This window comes from Nelumbo lutea, chromosome 3, assembly GCF_056320005.1.
Source record: "Nelumbo lutea isolate HS-2025 chromosome 3, American lotus-T2T, whole genome shotgun sequence".
NCBI lineage: Eukaryota > Viridiplantae > Streptophyta > Magnoliopsida > Proteales > Nelumbonaceae > Nelumbo > Nelumbo lutea.
The window spans coordinates 100,831,048-100,852,749 of NC_142686.1; positions in this window are offsets into that span (position 1 = coordinate 100,831,048).

Here is a 21,702-nt window from a genome sequence, read left to right on the forward strand (position 1 = left end):
CCCAAATCTTCTTTGCATCATTATAGTCATACCATTAGGGACAATGGCATTTAAGTTGGGGGGTGAGGAAAGATAGAGAAACTGATAACTTAAAAAAATTCAATTAAAAGAGATTTCCAAACAGAAAAAGTTGAGGAAATTGATAAAAGAATATGAATTCTATAGAAATTGGTAGCAAGTGATAGGAGTCAAAAATTGGTCTTATTTGAATATTGTCAAAACCGTTTAGAAATTTGAATATATTCCTATGTTTGCCTCTACCAAGATAAGAAGAGAAAGATTGAAAAATTAGACAAAAAAAATTCTTCAAATTTATTAGAGACAGTGGACTACCCTGAACTATGCTTCTGTAAGAGAGAGAGAGAGAGAGAGAGAGAGAGAGAGAGAGAGAGAATAAAAGGTCAATGGACACCTTAGACTTAGTAACTGGGTCTTTTAACCTAAGTCAAGTGTCAAGATTAGCGTCAAATGGAAAAGGGAATGCCAAAGACACTCACCTAACACTTAGTAATTAGGTCTCTTCACCTAAGGCAAGTGTCGAGGTTTGCGTTAAACGGTGGAAGGTACCAATAAAAAAAAGTGTGCAAATCAAGATTAGGGGTAGAAATCCACTGTTAGAAATGTTAAGAAGAATACATGTATAATTTTAAGAATCAATCTCAACTTATCAAGACTATCTTCAAATGGAATGGTAAATAAGATTTTTATGCCAAGTTTCTGTAATACTCAAAACAAGACAGTTTTACCCCTAAAACCCAATACCGATCTATATAGAGTTTGAGAATGTTGGAATCAGGATGCTTGTCTAATTCTGTCAAGGAGGATCTTGAGATGGGAAAGATCTCTATGATCAGTGTAATTTTAAGTCTGCATTGCTAAGGGACTAGCAATGTTTAAGTTGGGGGTGTGATAACTCTACATTTTGATGCCTTATGGGCATCAATTCAGGGGTATTTTTGGCCTTAGAATAGTCAAGATGTACCATTTTCCCAGTTAAATGCAATGTTGTGGCCTCTAAGGGTCTCTTTGCAAAATTTGGGGAAAACTATAAAGTTTTTATGACTGAAATGCTAATTTTGGGAAGTGGTGTGAAGTCCATTTGAGAGAGGGGGTGCTTTTGTGAAAAACTGAAATCTGGAGAGCGCCTCCTAGCTGCTAAACCCAGTTTGGCACCCCTCCTACTGTATTAGCATGCTTCCCACGCCTTAGCAAACCCTAGGACGCCTTTTAACCCATTCTTTTCACTCTTAACAAACCCTAACCACCCCTAACTGCTAAATCCTCACCTTCCATCCCTTCTAATCTCCACCATCCATTCTAAGACACTCTCTTTTTAGCAATCTAACCCTTGGAGCCACCTAATTTATAATCTTCACCATTCAGCCTTTAGCCATTTAATCTCAGCCTTACATAATATTGGGTGCCTTATCATTTTCTTCTCAGCCTTAGGATCACCCTAGAACCATCCTAACCCTTCATTCTAAACCCTAGGGCACCCATATTTTTGCTAAAACCCAACTTCTACCCCCTCTTTCTCTCTAATTCCAGTTACATCCACTCTTTTCTATAAAAAGGACCCCAGGGGCCCTGGAGAAGGGGTTGACCAATTCACCCAATTAACAAGGCTAAGGTTTCTTGAGGAGTTCAAAGGTTATAGAAGGGGAGGACGCCGAGTTTTTGTCATGAGGGGTTCCTGCAAGTTGTTCAACCATTCTACAACTACCGCCACTAGATCTGATCAACCATTCTTTTTTTTTCTTTATTTTGTTTTATGTTATTTTTATTTTTGTAATTTTTTGGATTTAATTCTTGTTCATTTCTCTGTTTTGTAGATCTGAATTCGTTCGGTTCAAGGCTAAGGTGTCTCGAGGGGTTCGAGAGTTTTAGAAAGGCCAAATGCCCGGTTCTTATCAGGAGGGGTTTCTGTAAGTTGTCTGACCGATCTGCAGCTACCGCCACCGGATCCAGATTTTGGATAATTTTTTTATTTCTTTTACTTCCCTTGTTGATTCACATACTTTATTAAATTCTGATTTTTATTTATTATCTTGTTTAAATTAGAAACATCTAATTTCAGCAATAATAGATACTGATGTAACCGTTTTCGGCCATGTACCAATGTTTTGTGATGTAAATTTTTTTGGCTAAGTACCTTGTCATTTGACCCGGTAGTGGCGTGCCTTAGTGATGAGCTACTTGGTCGTGAACTGCCTACTAGCGAACTGCTTGGCGGAGAACTGCCTAGGGGCGAACTGCCTGGTGGCGAACTGCCCGATGGCGAACTGTCTGGTGGTGAATTGCCTGGTGGTGACCTCCCTGGTGGTGAACTGCCTGGTGGCAAACTGCTTGGTGGCGAGCTCCCTGGTGGCGAACTGCCCGGTGGCAAACTGCCTAGTGGCGAGCTACTCGGTGGCGAACTGCCTGGCAGAGAGCTACCTGGTGGCGAACTCCCTACTAGGCGGCCGGTGACTTAGAGAATAGTGGAGCTCCCTGGTGCGGCGCAATCCGACTGCCCTCAGCATGAGATAGTCTTCTTTCCTTTGTAGGCAGTGGGAGCTGAGGGACCTGCGAGAACTCCATCTTTTCCTCCTCTTTGTAGGTGGCGGGAGCTGCGGGACCTGCGAGAACTCCATCTTTTCCTCCTCTTTGTAGGCGGCAGGAGCTGAGGGACCTGTGAGAACTGAATCAGAGGTCCCGGGGGTATTTTCCCGGTGGGGGCTCTCTGACGCTTAAGTTAGCACTCTGATTGTAAAGAGCTTTGAAGATAATATTGGAGAAACGTGAGAGCTAGAGAGCAAGGGTTACTTCCCTTTTTTCATCATCCTCCCCTTTGGGGGGTGAGGTCTTTATATACCAGAGTCCTCGCGGGTTAGGTGGGTGAAAAGCCTCCAAATGGTAAGACTCGTCACATCCTGTCAGAATCGGGGTACGGTGGTGAACTCCTCGAGGTCGTCAGGTTGGCACTTATGTTAGGCGGCCAGGTCGGCGCCTGGGCCGGGTTGTCAGGGCGGCGCCTGTGTCAGTCGGCGGGTCAGTGTCTGGGCCAGGTCGTCAGGTTGGCGCCTCGTCATTCGGCGGGTCAATGTCTAGGCCAGGTCGTCAGGCAAGAGATCTTCCTGCGATACGCCAAACTACTCCTGTACCGAACTTCTCTACAAGTGGCAAGCTGCCTATAGCGACCTGTCTAGGGGCGAACTGCTTTGGGGCGAACTCCCTGTGGCGAGCTCTGCTGAACTGTTTATGGCGAGCTCCGCCGAGCTGCCTGGCTCTTTGGTGAGCTCCCTGGTGAGCTACCGAGTTTATCGGTGGGCGTCTTATGGGTGGCTTTGCCGGATCATGTGCTAGGCTGGTCCAGGTCAGCCAGGTCGCCCAGGTCATGCTAGGCCTACCAGACTGGTGCCCGGGTGGGTCACCAACTTCATAAGTTTTGTTGGCTGGGTGTTTGCCTAGTTGTTACGAGGTGCCATGTGTCAAAATTCCACTGGAGGGCCAAATCTGCCCTCATCAGATACTATTTTCTACAATTCTCAATTGTATTCTCTTGTCTGGATCTAAGTATATATTAATTTTTCACTTGCTTCCCTATGGATACAACCCGTTCTCAACCCTTTTACTACATTAGTAGTTGTTTGAGAAACAGTAAAAATTATAAATGTCTAAACTGGTGTTCCGGGATGTTTAACGACACGCTTCCGAAGACACCTAGGAGGATCCCATGACCTATACGGAAGCTATGTTGGACATAGATTCCTTGAAGTGGGTAGATGCCATGAGATCTAAGATAGACTCAATGGAGACCAATGTAGTTCAGACTCTAGTAGATCCACCCCTAGGGTGAAAGCAATTGGATGTAAAAGAGGAAGAAGGGCCCTGATGGTAAGATTGAGATCTACAATGCTCATCTTGTGGTGAAAGGGTACACTCAGAAAGAGGGAATCGACTATGCGAAAACATTTTCACCCATTGTCATGCTTAAATTCTTTAGGATCCTATTAATTGTAGCAGCACACCATGATTATGCGATTTGGCAAATGGATGTCAAAACTGTGTTCCAGAATGGAGATCTTACTGAATCAATCTATATATGGACTTAAGCAATTTTCTAAGAGTTGGAACATCCGATTTGAGTCTACCGTCAAACAGTTTGACTTTGAGTAGAATCCGGATGAGCCTTGTGTTTATAGGAAGACTATGGGAGATAATGTTACTTTTTTTGTTCTGTATGTAGATGACATTCTATTCATTGAGAATGATGTAGGAATGTTAACTACAGTGACATCTTGGGACTTCAACTCTTTAGAGATAGATCGAAGAGGATAATTGGATTATCCCAATTTGCTTACATTAACAGGATTGTCAAATGATACAATGTGGAGAACTCCAAGAAAGGAAATGTGTTTTTTAGACACAGAGTCATTCTCTCCAAGGGCATGTCTCCCAAGACTTCCAAGGAGATTAAAGGCATGAGAAAGACTCCTTATGCTTTAGCCTTAGGGTGCATCATGTATACCATTCTGTGCACTTGGCCAAACATTGCTTAGGCCGTGAGTGTGTTATGCGGATATCAATCAAAACACAGGACAGGAGCACTAGACAGTTGCGAAAACATACTGAAATACTTTCAAAGGACAAAAGGAGTTTTATTTGGTATTCGATGGTAGTTCACTACAGATTGTCGGATATACTAATGCCAACTTCCAATCAAACCCAGATGATATAATGTCTATATTTGGTTATATCTTCACGCTGGGATCCTGTGTAATAAGAATAAAAGTCCACAACCCAAGCCGAGCACATTGCAGTAAGTGAGGTTGCCTATTGATGAAGTGGTCATCTTAGAATTTGGATTCCTACTACTGTTGTGTGACAAAACTCTTGGTAGAGGGGACACCCAAATTTAGAAGGTAGTATCAACGGAGAATGTGACAAACCCATTGATTAAGCCATTGACAAATAAAGTGTTTGAAAAACACGTAGAAAGTATTCGATTCTAACTTGTACCCGATTGAACATAAGTGCAAGTGGGAGCAAATTATTTTGAGATTGCAGGGAGAAAATTATTTTGAGATTGATTTCGATATGCACAAATTCTGTTACATCTCTAGGAAAGGCTTTGAACAATTCCAAGATAGAATGAAGCTCTGCATCTTGGATTTTGGCCTAACAATTCAAGTAAGTTACTCAGACTGGTGCAAGTTTAAAACTCTTATACAATTACATCCATCATTTAAGTCTTTTTTTTTGCAAAATTGTGTTGGGGATAGGGAAACAAAGCGGAAGACTTACCGGAGCAGATCTTATATTGTATATGGTTGAATGAGATTGACTACACAAGTTATAACCAACTGGGGTTGGGTCAAGATTCCCTTTGAACAGAATAACTACTAAAATCTTCTTTAATACAGAGCGTTCAAACTAGTTTTTAGAAAAGCCTCTTAAGTATACCAATTGCAGTTTTATGATATGCTGGATCTTCTCCAATTTCAACTTCCACTTGGGTGATTGCCGAGCTGTCACTAAACTAGCAGTTCAACTTGAAGAACTTCTTGAAGATCCTCCTTCCCAAGAGGAGAACTGCTCCTGAGAGGTCAACTTCCATTTGAAATTTCATCTACAATACCACAGGCAGTTTCAGCTACAACATTAATTAATCTATTTTTTATATTATTTAATGGTTGTTATTTTTTATATTTGTTTAATGGTGGAAGTAGCTGGAACACCATCTGGTAGCAAGACATAATTGTATTTGCATCGATGAAAATGCCAAACATCACAAAAAATGTATTCTTATTTGCATCTTTCAAAATAAATGAGTTGAATGCAAAGTGGGTGTGTAAATCTTGAACCACTTTGCACTCACATGAACCAAACATTTTTGTTTTGCACTCTACAAATTTGCATTCATACTCCTTCCAAATGCAGCGTTAAGAAAACAGGGGTAGCACTCACTTATTAGAGCACGTATGGATTGTCCAGTTCCAAATTGCAATTCAGTATAGATTTCATGTATTGAAATACTGACAAGGCTTGACACCGTCACCTAGAGTCTAAGATTTTCATGTTTATTTGAAATATGGACTTATCCTCCAAATATTTTTCTCAAATGACCCGTACCCACAATGATTATGCCCCTCTCAATAGGCACTAGATTTGTTTGGCAAACATAGCTTGGTTCATTTCCCATAAATGTCCAAATCCTAAGTCTCCACCCCACTTTCTTACAAACATTATCCCAAGCTATGATATGTACCAACTTTTTCCTTTTCAACCCCTCGACCAAAAATCCTTTTGTATTTGTTTGATTTTGTTTAAAACCTTTTTTGGGTATTAGGGTAGTATGCATAGTATAATTGTGATAGAGATGACAGATTCATCGAAACTCATGCCCATGATTGGGACCGGTCATCTAAGTTAATACCATGCACAATCGACAATTGCCACATGGCATCTTTGGCTAGTTCAACAATCACCTGAACATCACTCCCCAGTTCCAAAGTTGATGAGTGTAGTACTCAACCACGACTAGGCATAGAAGAGTTCTGCGGTTATCGATTGAGGAACTTTAATTTTTTTTTAGTTGACTGGCCCAAAGTAAGGCCGGTTTGTTGGGCGGACCAGCCGGTTCAATGCTCATGCTGTTTCTAACATGGGTCGACAGACGTGTCATTTCGTCTTCCCGAGGTCACGTGCATGTGAAGGGTAGCGTTGAATCAACACCGTTAATTTGAATTGATCTAGATCGTTGGTCCTCCTTATAAAAGGGGAGGTGGTGAGCCATTTACTGTCATTTTGAGTGAACGATCTTAGGAGCTCGGCGTGAAATAGTCCTTGGTTGGTGCTTTAGGTATTCTGTGGTGTAATCTCTTCGATAAGATGTTTTCATCTTCCTCATCTTCTTGTTCCTCCTTTTTGTTTAGTTCTTGTACGTTAAATAGCGAGTTTGGGCTGGGGTCTCATCCTAAGGCCACTGCGCTCGTAGTCCATGAGATCGATGCCCATGGGGCCGAGGTTGATGGGCTTGTGGGTGAGGGCACCACAGTTGAGGAGGTCGTGACCTTTTGGGAGGTCGAGGTTGGGGAACCGATGAGACGAAGTAGATGTTGTGTTAGAAGAGGGCCCAATGCCCCTGCACGGTTTGGTAGCCGCTTTGCATCTTCGCCTTGTAGACCGACTCCCAAGGACTTGGCCTAAATTAGGGCCCTTTATTGTATTCCCGAGGAGTATGAGCTGAAGTGCCCTAGTATTGGTGAGAGGGATACATCAGCTCGGTCGAGGGAGCTTTGTGTCTATGAGCATATCCTGATAGTTGGGCTGAAGTTTCCTTTGAGTGAGGGTATTGCAACAGTGTTGAGGTGGTATTGCATCCAGCCAGTCCAGTTGATGCCTCCTTTAGGTACTTGGTTAGCCTCCTTTGTTATTGCTCAACTCATGATATGGACATCACCCTGCCGATGTTCACGTATTTTTTGCACCTAAAGAAGCACAAGCAGGGCTATTACTACTTCTCGGCTCAACAACACAATAAGGTGCTCGTTGGGCCCCCCTCCTCAGTGAAACACTAGAAGGAGGGATTCTTCTTTGTGTGCTGTTTGGGGGGATGGTTGTTCCCCACCGAGCTGTTAATCCCGAGGACTAAGTTGAAGGAGCCAACTAAGTCCGAGCTGTCTTGAGAGGAGTTAGCGGCCATGAGACGGATAGAGAAGGGTCGATGTGTAGGAGTACACATTGTTCTCAGTGTTCGTTCGTGGCGGGTTGATGGAGCCCCTGGCTGGTTTGTCCTTACTTTTAAGTGTTTCTTCTTGCTTTATTTTCTTCGACTTCAACTGACTTGTTTTTTTTTTTGAAGATATGGCGATTGTGGATGAGAAGGAGAGAACCGGATGTATGTAGACTACCGTGCAGAGGAGGGCAGCGGCCTAGGCTGGGGTGGCTCAACAGCAGTTGAGGGAGATGTGGTGGACATCAGCTCCAACATGTCCCCATCGAGGTCCGTTCCATGGTGAAGTTTTGAGATCCCACCTCTAGTTTTGGCGGAGCCGGTTGCTAAGATATATAAGCCGAGCTGGAGTGTTCGACTAGATGACACTCCAGAGACTAAGGGTGAGCAGTTAGCTAGGGGCATTTTGCTGCCCGACATCCGCAGAGAGACCAGCGGATGCACAAGAGGGGTGTTGGAGAGCGCGGCCATCTGGGTGTCTGTTGCAGTAAGACTTCTGTACTGTCTCTTTTGTTTTTCGGTTTATTTGGCCGTACTCATTGACTTTATGTTTTCTCAAGCTGTCTGTGTGGTGATGATGTTGGTTGACAGGATGTGTGACCTTGGTCAAATGGCCGAGGCTCGGGAAGGCGAGTTCTCCCATCTACAGGAAGAGATGGCCAAGCTGAGGCAAGCGGCGACAACTAAGGACGAAGAGCTATGACGTCTAAAGAGCAGTGCTTGTGAACTCAAGGGGGACCATGATAAGGTGAGGAAGGTAGCCAAAGAGGCGAAGGCGAAACTACTATGTGTCGAGGAGGAGGCAGTCACCAGATACAAAGAGTCTGAGGAATTTTAGATTGCCCTCGATGATTATGCTACAAACTCCTGGCATACTAGTTTTGCTTGTTGCTAGAGGATGGCCATGCATGAGCATCTTGAGTATGTCGCGACCATGAAGCAATATAATCCCTTTGACGCTGAGGTGCCGCCGGCCATGCAATCCGCCCCGAATGACAATGCGGCCACCCCGAAAGAGGTGAACCTTGCAGATGATGTAGCAGGTTTGGATTGATTTTTTTTTTTTGTTGTACATAACTCGGTATTATAATCGTTGTGTGAATGCTTTGCATTGTTTTTTCCCTTCTCTCTCTCTTTAAGTTGTTCTGTTTCGGATTATTTTATGTATGTATATTAGAGCATATGCATATGTATTTTTGCATGTAATATGGCTAAGCTCAAGTTATGCAAAGGCTGGACAAATGCCGAAGGTTTTGAGCTCGATCCCAACCCAAGGACAAAATATCCATGGCCAACCATTAGATAGCTTGCAACCCAAATTTGAGCCCACATCAAACCCACCAAAAAAGGCCTAGATTATTTTATGCTTTATTTCATGTTATGTTGTATATTTTATATTGGGTCATTTACTAAATCACCCCTTGTAATTTCATGGGTTTACTAAATCCTACCTTATAGTTTGTGTTTTACTAAAACACCCCAAATAACTTGCAATCAATTTACAAAATCTATCTTCCATTAGATGGAAGTGGAAAAATAACAATTTTGACCTCAACATCCCTTCAAACAAATTTAATCTACATAAAACAAAAATGGAAATGTCATTCTTGTCCATAGTAAAGCACAAGCAACAACTCTATTTGACAAAATTTATTCTTTGTTTGATCACCTCCATATAAAAATTTGGTTTGGTTCAGTTTAGGCTTGGGTTGGGCTCACGCAAGTTACACTCCTATTGTAAACACTAAACTAAACTTCATTACATAGATACCACTAGGAAAAAAATAAGGCCATTTACTAGAACACTCCTATAGTATTACATATTTACTTAAACCTACCCTCTAGTTTGCATTTTACTAAAACACCCCTTATATTTTGTAATCTATTTACTTAGTTGGCCTTTCTTTAAGAGCTATTTGTTTCGCCATGTAAAAACAATAACATGATCACCTATAAACTAAGTGAAAAATGTTCAAGGGCATGGATCCATGGTTGTTTATTCCAAAAGTACCCCTAAACTAAGTGGAAATCAAGGGTATGGAACCATGGTCGTTTATTCCAAAAGTACCCCTAACATTTTTTTGTATAAAAAATTGACCAAATAGAAAAAAATATAGTGGTTGTCTATGTTTTTACTAGGGGCAAAAATGATATTTTTGTTTTTAGTTTCTTTTAATTAAATCTATTTGAATGGATGTTAGGTTTAAAATTGTCATTTTCCACTTTCATCTAATGGAAATTCCACCAAGTAAATTGATTTCAAACTATAGGGGATGTTTTAGTAAAATATAAACTATAGTGTAGGTTCTAGTAAATTCATGAAACTATAGGGGTGTTTTAATAAATGACCTAAAATAAAAAGAAAAAAAATTATGGTTAAATCTCTTGTCCCCGTTCATTCCCAAGGAAAAAACTCAATACTACCGCTCCTAATAGTTTGTTATGGCAAAAAAAGGGAGGGGAATACCTCCATCCTCTGGCATATAAGGTGGGACCACACAATTTTGCTTCAAGATTTACATCTTAGGCTGCGTCTGGAAATGATGAAAATAAGTGTGAATGCAAATATGTAGAGTGTAAAACGGTTCATATAAATTGTAAAGTTGGGTTAGTTTTGCAATGACAAATTTACCTTCTTACCAAACAAACTTTTAGCTATAATGGATGCAAATATGAATTTCAATAAAGCAGATGCTTTTTATGAAAAGCCCACTTGAATGCAAATTTACTTCTTATTTATTGATGTACTTTTACATCTTATTATCAATGTAAATATGCATTGCTCTGTCATTTGTCAATGCATAAATGTAATGTTGCCAAACACAGGCAAAAATGAACTAGAGTGCAAGTTTACCCTGAACGAGGATTTACACTCCATTTGTGTCGTTTCTAAATGCAGCATTAGAAACAAATAAGACAATGCTGAATACAAAACAAAAGTAAAACCAACACTCAGCGTATTTGCACTCCCATGCATTTACACCAGTGCAAGTGCAACCAAAGGCAACCTAACAAAAATAAAAAAGGGTAAATTCCTTAAACCTCCCATAGGTTTTCTGAAAAGGGTCTTAAAATTCCCCTCAACTTTGACCAACCTTAAACCTCCCCTAACCTTTGGGAATAAAGAGACTTATACAACCTTTTGTTACTTTTTCCATTAGAAATCTAACAATTGTTGATGTCACTGATTTAAAAATATTATAATGCCATATTTTCTTTTATGTAAAATCATCAAATGTTTGATGACTAAAATGCCCTTAAACCTTTAACAAAAAAACAAAAAACAAAAAAAAACAAAAAAACAAAAACTTAAAATTCGATCTCCAAAAAACCCCTTAAACCTCTCTTTACCCAAAAATGAGTTTATTTATGCTGTTAAAAATGAAATACTATATATATTTACTCATACTAGTAGAAGGGTGTGTGCTTCACACGGGCATCTTCACTCGGCCTCAATGCCAACATGCTTGTTAGCCACCTCCTTTGCATAGGTTGTTCAGCACCGCCCTGGCCCTCGGTGGTCTCGCCACCTTGGCTGCCAACTGGTTGATGTCAAAATCAGGGAAGAATGCAAGCACCTAAGCCCGAGTGTTTTCAATCCCCTATTGAAGTCTTTGCTTTGCCTCGTCTAGTGAGGCCCTGACAGCCCTCAACCGCTCCTTTTTGGCCGCCACATCGGCCTTATGCTCCTTACGACGCTTGTGCTCCCCACGAGCCGTCTTAGCAGTGACCTCTTGGTTGGTCTGCTCCTCGTCCAACTAGCGCTTCAACTGCTCAATCTCTCCTTACGACGCTTGTGCTCCCCACGAGCCGTCTTAGCAGTGACCTCTTGGTTGGTCTGCTCCTCGTCCAACTAGCGCTTCAACTGCTCAATCTCCTCATGCGACGTCTGAAGCTACTGTATCATCACCTCCATCTTGTCATTGAGGCTGATAGTGCAAGAAGCCTTCTGCGAAGACACAAGGAATCCACATCAGTTGGAAAAATTTAAGTAACAAGGGAATATCACAAAGCAAGTGAAGGTTCAGTCTTACCTCGACCACTTTATCGAGCAGCGTGTCTCGGACGGCCTAGGGGGAGACCTAGGTCCATGACTGCCAATCCCCCGTGGGAAGCATACCAGTGATCAGGGCACGACTGACACCTACATTGCTCAGCGAGTCACCCTTTTGATGTTCTAGTTCGGGGGGAACACCCGATGCGTCACTAGCGGGATGTTGTCCCATGGGTCCGAGGAGTGAGGCCCCGACTTCTGAGATCCTTCTATAGCATCCTCGACTTTGCGGTCCCTTACTGCCACTTTCTTTGCCTTCGGGTCTTGAGGGGCATCGGCTGGCCGCTTGGGGCTAGGGATGCAAGTTGGGTGGGTTGGGTGCTTAAGGCCCGAGCCCAAGGTCAAGCCCAATTTTTTCCTAACACGAGCCCAACCCACCCTGCAATATGATGCACTCAGATTGGGCTTGGGCCCGAGCCGGGTTCGGGTTGGTCAATGAACCCACTCTAAAATTATACATATGTAAATGTATTTATACAAATATATATACATATATTTATGTATGTATGTAAATATGTATGCAAGTTATCTTTATAAATGTTATATATACAAATATGTATGTATATATATGTAAATATGTATGTAACATTTACATATATAGACATATATATGTATAAGTGTATATAATTGGGTCGAGCTCAGGTTGGGTTTGGACTACCTAAGGGCTAGGCCCGGGCCCAACTTGAAAAATAGAAAAGTCTGACTTCTTGGGCCCGAGCTCAGCCCGTGTAAAATTCTGGGTTGGGCCGGTTCGGGCTCGGGCTGGGCCTGCCCAAGTTGCACCCCTACTTGGGGTTGGCTGCTTTCTTCTTCTTAGCCTCAGCATTCCCCTTTGGTTGAGGCGGTTCCTTCTTGTTAGGCCTTTGTAAAGACCCCTCGGACGGGCTCTTCTTAGACTTGGCCATCTCTTCTTGTAGAAGTTTCTCCTTCAAGTCGTTGTCCATCTCTACAACCAAGGAAGACAATCAACGTCAGAAAAAGATGCAATAAGCATTAAACAAACAACACAACTAGCCGACAGTAGGAGTGCCAATATAGAGGGAGGCAGGATTGAGGCCAGCCTACACCAAGGCCTCCTCTATCACTATGGGCCCAACATGAATCGTTCTATTCAACCGAATCTGATTCATCAAAGTTGACTCCTCTTCGCTGTTGTATGGCCTTATTCTCTTGTCCGACGAGTCCAATGTTCCCCAGTCAAACCAGAAGGACCATCCTTTTGGATGACTAATGAAGAAAAACTTCTTCTTTCAGTTGTGGACGAACGACAAGTTGTCCACTACCCTACCCCATTGGCCTTAGAAGCACCACAAACCTTCCTCGTCAAGATACTTCCTCAATGCGAACAAACCCCAAAAGACTTTTAGGGTCACGGAAACATCTTGGAGGTGAAATATCACCAACACAACCACTATGGTCCTAATGGCATTCAGAGCAAGATGGCTAAGGGAAATGTTGTAATAGTTGAGGATCTATGGGATAATAGGAGGCAAGGGAAACTGAAGGCCAAAGTGAAGGTAATGCTCATGCACACACACCTCCCCCCGGCGGGCTGCCACGTCCTGCCACCTACGTAGGAGACTCTAACCCTATAGCCCCCTGGGATATGATACATCTCGGACAGAGCCCTCACTTGGTCTTTCCTGAGCTTACTGTCAAAGCCAGAGCGGGGGTGACATATCAATGGCACGGCTCCTTATGTGGCCTCGACCTGCTCCTCAGGTGTAGGATCTTCAGCCACCTTCGGCTCCACCACTTCTAGATGCTTATGGGCATTCCCCGTGATGTCGGCCCTCAGCCTCGAGGAGCCAATACTTTCATCAGGAGAGTTTATGCCCTGTTGGTCGCATTCGACTCCCCGTGGGGCGGTCCTCTCCCTTAGTACCTTGACGTTGGACACTTGAGAGGAGATCTAGGAGTCATTATTGTCGTTCCCACGAAACGACGTCGAAGGATGAACAGGTTCACCTGATAGCTCCATGTCAAGAACAACCCAAACCAGATGCTCTTCTGCACCGTCTTGCACATGACCATGATCGGTAAACACTGATGGTTGTCCCATGTACAGACCTGCACCGGATGACGTAGACACCCGTACGGGTATGACCAATGAGTGCAAATGTCCTACACGACTACGGTCTCACATTCTCAACCCATAATGATCCTCCACTGAGACGAATAATGAACAGAGAAGTAGTTGCCGCACAGCCGCCAAGGAGAACCCTTTGTAGTTGAGGTCGATGCCTCCAGGCAACTCCATGGTACTCTCTTTGGCCGAAGTCGAGGTCTTAGCACAACACACCGTCTGACCTTGACCACTATGGCCTTGAGAGTGGGGGACAAGTGATGTAGGGATACTTGGCAGGCCTCAGATCACACCACATGGCATCGGCCAGATCAAATCCTGGCCACACATCACCAACTTCTTCAAACCACTCCTAAGGAGAGGTTAGCTATAAAAAGGGGTGCTCATCTCAAGGTAAGCATATTCAGAATCCCAAGAGAATCATTCTTGGCTATTAAGGACTATGCTCTAAGCCCTTGTCTCTTGCTCGGTCCGACTCCTCTTAAGAACTCGACTAACTTGACTATTGGTGCCTTTGCCTCGGGATAACACCCGGGGCCTCTGGTGTGTGCTCTTCTCTTGTTTATAGATCGAACATGTCAGCCTCGGACACTAGCGAAATCTCCTTGTTGCCCTCTGCCTCATATTTGGCAACAACAATAAATTAACTTAATTTACTAAGGCATAAAAGATAATTGAAAATCTAAAACGTGAAGCCAAGAGGAAAAATGCAAAGGCCACCTACCATGAGAGAATTATATTATAAGAAACAACTCTTAACCTAGAATCCTAGCAAAACAGAGGAAGTGAAAGCTAAGAAAAAGCATAACACATAATCTGCTATTGAGGGATGAGGCACCAATTTAACTGCCCATTGTTTATAGGTTTTTGAAACTATGAGCTTTAATCTATTACTTTAGTTCTATTGCTAAACAAACAAATTATGAGATTAGTAACCCATGTGATCATGGAGATGAAGAGAAAATAACTAAATTGAAAACTATGAGATAAAAAAAAAACAAACATGTCCATAAATCCAAGAAAAACATTCGGTTTAGGTGGCGTTAGGTAGTGTGTAAATATTGTGGATGGGATCATTTTGGTCTTGTCCATGGTAAGATACGGTGTTCTGTTATGTGAGGATGGTCCCTGTCCAAATAATAGCATGGACAGGGACGGACCACACTCCAATTTATCGTCCACAATATTTTCTCGTAGATGGTACACACTATTGTGTGGACAGTTTGTGGGAAGGTTTTAGTGTAACGCGCCTGCGTTACATTTGGTCTAATTACTCATTTTATTTAATCTTTTAATAATTTTTATATTTTTATATTTTGTCAATAAAATAATAATTTTTAATGTTAATTCTAGCACAAGTCCAACGGTTCTCCTTCTCAGCTCTTTTTTCATTATTAAATATTAACTTTTTAATATTTTTATTAATAAAATAATAATTTTTATATTTTAAATAATATTTTTTAATTATTTAAAAATGCAATTGTTGTCTATATATTGATGCTTTTTTTTCAATTTATTTACCATATAAAATATAAAAATTAGACATTTATGATCGACTATATAGATCTCCCATAAAATGTATATACGATACATGTAATCAAGATGTGTGATGTGGACCACACCTACAGAACGCCACCGTAAGTGTGGACTGGTCCGACCCACAGAATCTATGCACAATTCAAAACAATTGTAAACTACTGAACTGTGGTGTGGTGTGGAATAGTGCACATCCACCAATTTTTCATCCACACTACAGAACACCCCCTTAAACATGCATACTCAAAGATACAATCCAAATAATTCTCTTCTCACAAGACCTCAAAGAAACTTCCCTATTTGACATCCAAAATATCATACAGTTAGAGCACCTCAAATAAAGCTATGCTTTATTTCACATCCAAAATGCTTGAGGTTCTAAGTGAAACGTTACTTGAAAACCAAAACTTGGACAAATCCTACACGATGCTACCATAGAATGATAACAAAATTCAGTAAATAGAAACTAAAAACCAAAGGGCAACCAATAAATGAAACATTACCTAAAATCCAAAGCCAAGACTAACCCTACAACGTACTACCACAAAACCAAAAGAAAGCATAGTAAATAGAAAATTAAAAAACAAGGGGGCAAGCAATAAATAAGAAGCGATACAACAAAATAGGAAGAAATGTAGTAAAACATTGAGAAAAATGTTATGAATAGAACAATGTTATTGAAAAATGAGAAAAGAAAAAAAAGCCCATTTGCTTCAACAATGGCTTGACATGCTTTTGTAACATACTATGTCTATGGTTTCCTTGTCTAGTTTGTTTCCTAAGCAATCTTTGAATCCACCATTGAAAAGATAGAAATAAGAAAACTGAAAACAGAATAAACCCCAAAACCGAAAGCAGAAAAATAGATTGATCCCTTTATCCCCAAAAGTTGGGGGTGGTTTAAAGGTAGGTCAAAGTTAAGGAGAGCTTTAAGGCCTTTTCAAAAAACCAGGAGAGGTTTAAGGGATTTTTCCAAATAAAAAAGCAAATTAATGAAGTTAAAATCTGCAATTGGAAATCAAGACTGATTTGCTGCTGGTATAGTTTTGATGACTCCAACATTAGAAGATCGGTGGTTGTCTTTGCATCTCCTTTCAATATGATTGTCATGATGGCATAGATTGAACCCTTGAAGAAGAAGAAGAGGAAGAGGAAAAGTGCTGGCTTCAACTTCCAATGTATATATTGTGATGCTGACACAATACCTAATAAACTTCTAACCAATCAGCTGGCCTTCATCAAGAATCATGGGCCCATACCTCCTTCCCAAACCCTTGTGCCAATGGGATTTAATCCCAAGTCTCCCCCGAAACCAGCCAAAAGAACCTACAAATTAAGCCACTGGTAGTTGGTGTGGTCCCAACGATTGGAACATCAAATACAGAATGTCCTCTATTTGGTGTATCGTATCTGTAACAATGCATGTCTGAATACATTAATATAAAGAATTTTTAAAATATTTAAATTTTTAAAATACTAGGAGGGACTCTTTATACTTATTTTTTATGGAAATTGTCTAAAACTCACCATGAGTTTTCAGCATTTCTCTTAAACTCACCACAACTTTTCAAAATCTATAAAACTCACCATGCCACTGACTTGATGTTAAACAGACTAATGGGAATTAATAGCTTACCATTTTGACCTTCATAAAAAATATAAAATATATACAAAATAAATTAACGGGTGTTAATATATTACCATTTTAATATTTAGACATGAAAAAGAAAAAAGTTCAAAAAAATATTTTCAAATATAAAATATATAAAAATATAAAAATTACAAAAAATATAAAAAGTTATAGAAATTGCAAACAAAATATTTAAATTATAGTAATTATAGAAATTGAAAAACAAAATCAGAAAATAAAAATTGTAGAAACAACACCAAAAATTTATAGATCGTAGAAAATAGAAAAATGTAAAATAAACAGAAATTATAACAAAACATTAAAAATGCAACAAAAAAAACAAGAAAATTGAAAACTGAAAAAGACCATTTTTCCTCTAATTCACCATTCCAGGGTAATTTGGTCATGAAAATTTTATTTATGCTGACATTGACACCTCTGTTAAGAAGCATTAACGGTGCACTGAAGGAAGGTGAGTTTGGAAAATAAAAACTTACTGACATGGTGAGTTTTAGACATTTTGAAAAGTTATGGTGAGTTTAAGAGAAATGTTGAAAATTCATGATGAGTTTTAGACAATTTCCATTTTTTTTTAAACAAGGACCCCAATCATATCCATAGGCTTTAATACCACTTGATGATATTGGGTGCATCTATATTTTAATCCTTAATTACACCCTATTATTGGCATCATATAAATTATCCATCTATTAAACAAGTGGGGATAGTATTATTAATATATAAATTAGGGTATATTTGATATTCATAATAAGGTATCAACACCAAGGGCTGATTCTTTGGTGTATTAGTTGGTTTGTTCCAACATTAATGCAGAATCAAATCTTGCAACCAACACTTTGAGAAAAAATGGGTCAGGGGAAAGTTATTAACGGTGCATATCACTCAATACCGAAAAAAAGGGCATCAGCTTATATGTAAAATGTAAAGGTTACATATACGATTGCTTGTGCATTGTCTCCATTTTGAGGTCTAAATAGGGAAGGATAATTGTAATTTCATAAACATGGGTGGGTATCTTTTAATGTCAAAAATGTCAGGACTCAGGTAGGGCATTTGTAATTCACCCTACAAAATATCTCAAGCCCCTTTGAATATCCCTGTTTCCTAGACCTATATGGCTGATTTGTAGGAACTGGGATTCAGTCACTGCAAAGTCCGTTCAAACAACCATAATAGCCTTGCATTGGAAATATCTTCACATGAAATAAAACATAAAAGTATAGAGATGTTTCCGATGCAAGGCTGTAAAGGCTGTTCGAACAGTGTTCGAATGGGCCTTACAGTGACTGAAGCCGATCTCGATTTGTAGGACTTGATGTGGATTGGACATGGATCGGGTCCTGTCCATATCCAAGTCAAGAAATCCAATTTCACATGGGGCTACTAGGTCCACTATGGGCAATATCAGATTCTACCTTTTTAGATCCACAGCCTGTCCATTTCAACAACACGGACTGGATCTAGATGGGGCCTTAATGTTTTACATTGAAGTGGCCTAGTGGGGCTCACATCTAGTCCAAATCGTATCTGGGACAACTGATTGGATACGTTTATGGTCCATTTAAAATATTTTCACTTTTTAGGTTGTGTTTGGTTTGAAATAAAAGGTCTATAAACTCAAGAATTCAAATATATTATACATTTCCCCCCTTTTTAGAACCCAAGTTTTCATTAAAATGATATTAGAAAAGGGGTGAAGGCGGGGCTTGATCCCATATTGGTGGAATTAAAATATTCGAAAAAAAGAGAAAAAAAGAAAAGAAAATAATAGAGTAAATGAATATAAAAAATCCTACAAACCTTATTAAATTATAAGCTTTCAATTACTATTGAAAGACATGTCATCTACGTAGAAGAATAAAGTACAGAACATAATGAGTCATGACATATTAATTATATTACTTTATAAATAGATAATGTCTACAATGGATAAACTATTCATACATTAGTCCCTAACTAGAATGTCTTTTTTTTAGACCAATAATCAGTTCAAGAAGTATTCTAACAATACTTTCAAAGTAGGTGAGAATGACAGAATGAAATTCTTGCATTGCCAGTTTGATGTCAATTTCAATGGGTGTTAAGTAGGGTCTCAATTGGTTGAATCCAAAATATTTGACACAACCCTGATTTTAAAATGTTATTAAAAAAAAATTCAAACATGACCACCGACACAAAATAAGAAAGAATAAAAATTTTGTAAAATGTTAACAAAATAAATTAAAAAATCAAAATCACCGGAAATTCAAATTGAAATTTCTGAAATTTAAGACCCTCTACAGATCAAGTTCAAAGTTGAAAGTTGAAACTGGTCCATGCTTAAGGCCATGTTGTCAAGACTTGGACTGGACAAAAGCTGGCCCATGTTCAATACAACTGGGTTCAGAATCTTCAGATGCTATACCATGGTCCGGCTCACAATGTACCAGCACAATTATTTCATAGGGATGCATCTGGATTGGACCCATGTCCAGTCCAGCAATACCCAGGGTGGGCCCATGGACACCATGCAAGTGACAGTATAGTACATGAGGGGACAATGATCTTTAGCTTTACCGCCACCAAATCCATTGATTACGGATCTCTGGTAATTAGAAAATGGAGATCTGAGAAGGCTCATGGATGACATGGACTTGCTTCTAAAGAAATGGCCAATCCAAATGGGCTGTTGATCCAAAAACGATATCTTGATTGGGTAAATGTTATTTTTTTGGGTTTCCTTGACACAATTGACAGCCTGACGGGGATTATTTGAAAGTTATCCTGCAGCCTGGAGGTCCACTTCTTGTTCAGGATGAGCTGGTCGTACCAATGTTGTTAGACCTGTATTGAGCCACCGGTTAATTTTTGGGCCCCAACATTTTGATGGGTTTTGTTTATGGGTTGAAAGATTAAACAAGTGACCCGTGAGATTTCCGGGTTGACAACAGTCATCCAACTACCAGCGGGCTAGACCTGTTCATGGGCCGGAAAGCCCAACAGACCGGCCTGACTCTCAGACGGGCTTGCACATGGATTTTAGCCTGTGAGCTTGACCTCCGGCCTAAAAACATGACCTGGCTATTTTTTGGCCCAGGCTAGGGATTTTTAACAAAAGCCCAGCCCGCCCCCAGCCCAACCCGACACTTTATAATTTCTCTAAACCCTAAATTCCTAGCCGACTAACCCTTTTCCATTTCCCTCTTTTCCCCTTCTATCTTTTCTCCTCACTCTCACTTTCAAGAACCAGCGACAAACCCAGGCAAACAGTCACCGTTCTCAATCTTAGAGGCGAGCTTAGGCACCGGTCATCTCTCTCTCTCTCTCGTTTCTCTCTCTCTCTCAATTCTCATTCTTACTTGCACACTCTTAGGGATCGGTGAGCTCAGGCACAGGCGCCAGCCACGGCACCAGTGAACTAAATCATCCCTCTCTCTGATGGTGAATCTTGCATGCATTTCTCAACTTTGTACAAGTCATGCATTTCAGCTACTATTACTCTGTAAAAGTCATGCATTTCTCAACTTTGTTAGCTCGAAAACATAAATTTTGGGCTTATGAGTGAAATCACAACTACATTGAGATGCTGGTAATTACTTCTAGGAAGTTTGAAAGTTTCCCTCAACTGCCTTACACAAGTCTTTATTGAAAAAAAAAAAAAGAAACTGAATTGACTCTAGGTATAAAACGCAAATGGGACTAAAGTAGTAAAGATCCTTACCAGGGCTTATATAATACAGATCGCAACAGGAAGAGAAATAAAGATCGATGACTAAATTTCCTACTTAAATGACAACTTAGTAATGTAAGATTTATTGAATAAATTAAGAAAATCAAATGAATTTTGTTTTAATAAAAGACAAAGAAAGAAGAAAGCAAATTAATTTGTATTATCATTTAGCATCGAGTTTAATCCTTCATGGAAGAAGAAGAATTATGGTTTTGGATTTCAGTTTTCGGATTTCACATATGCAGATTTCACAAAGCCTCTCTCTCTCACACTCTCATTTTGTATACTACAAAGTGCTGGTTTAGAAAATTCAAGAGTTGTAAATCCGATTAGGAATAAATAAATCTTATGTGCATAACTATCTCTTTTGCCTTTATATTTGAATAGTGCAAACTGACAAGGATGTGATGCAGTGCAATCCGGGCACTCTTAATTGGCGGACGTCTGGCTCCTAATTGGCGAAGGATGGTACCTGAGAAGAGGAAGGTAAAGGATTCCCAAGGGATTTGCCCGGTGGGAATACTCCGATGCTTAAGTTAGAACACTTGAGAGAGCTGTAAAGAATGCAAAGAGAGCTAAGAGTGCAGACAACACTAGATCAGTTAAATTTTCAAGTAGGAAGGGGACCATGCTAGGGTCTATGCCGGGCATCTCTACCGCGGACCATGCAAAAACATCTAAATTTTCAAGTAGGAAGCGTACCAGTTGAGATCACAGAGGCTCCTCAATGGAAGCATCGATCTGAAGTGTCCGAGCTGGGTCCTCTGTTGATGCCGAGATGGAGACGGTCTCTTCCGTGGGTGCATCTCACTCCTCACACTGCTCTGTAGGTCGCTCCAGCCTTGAGGTCGTCGGTGACCTTGGCTTTCCCTTTGAGGGCGGCGACGTAGCATTTGCGAAACTCAAGCTGGTCACCTTGCACTATCCCGATTTCGAAATCCATGGAGAA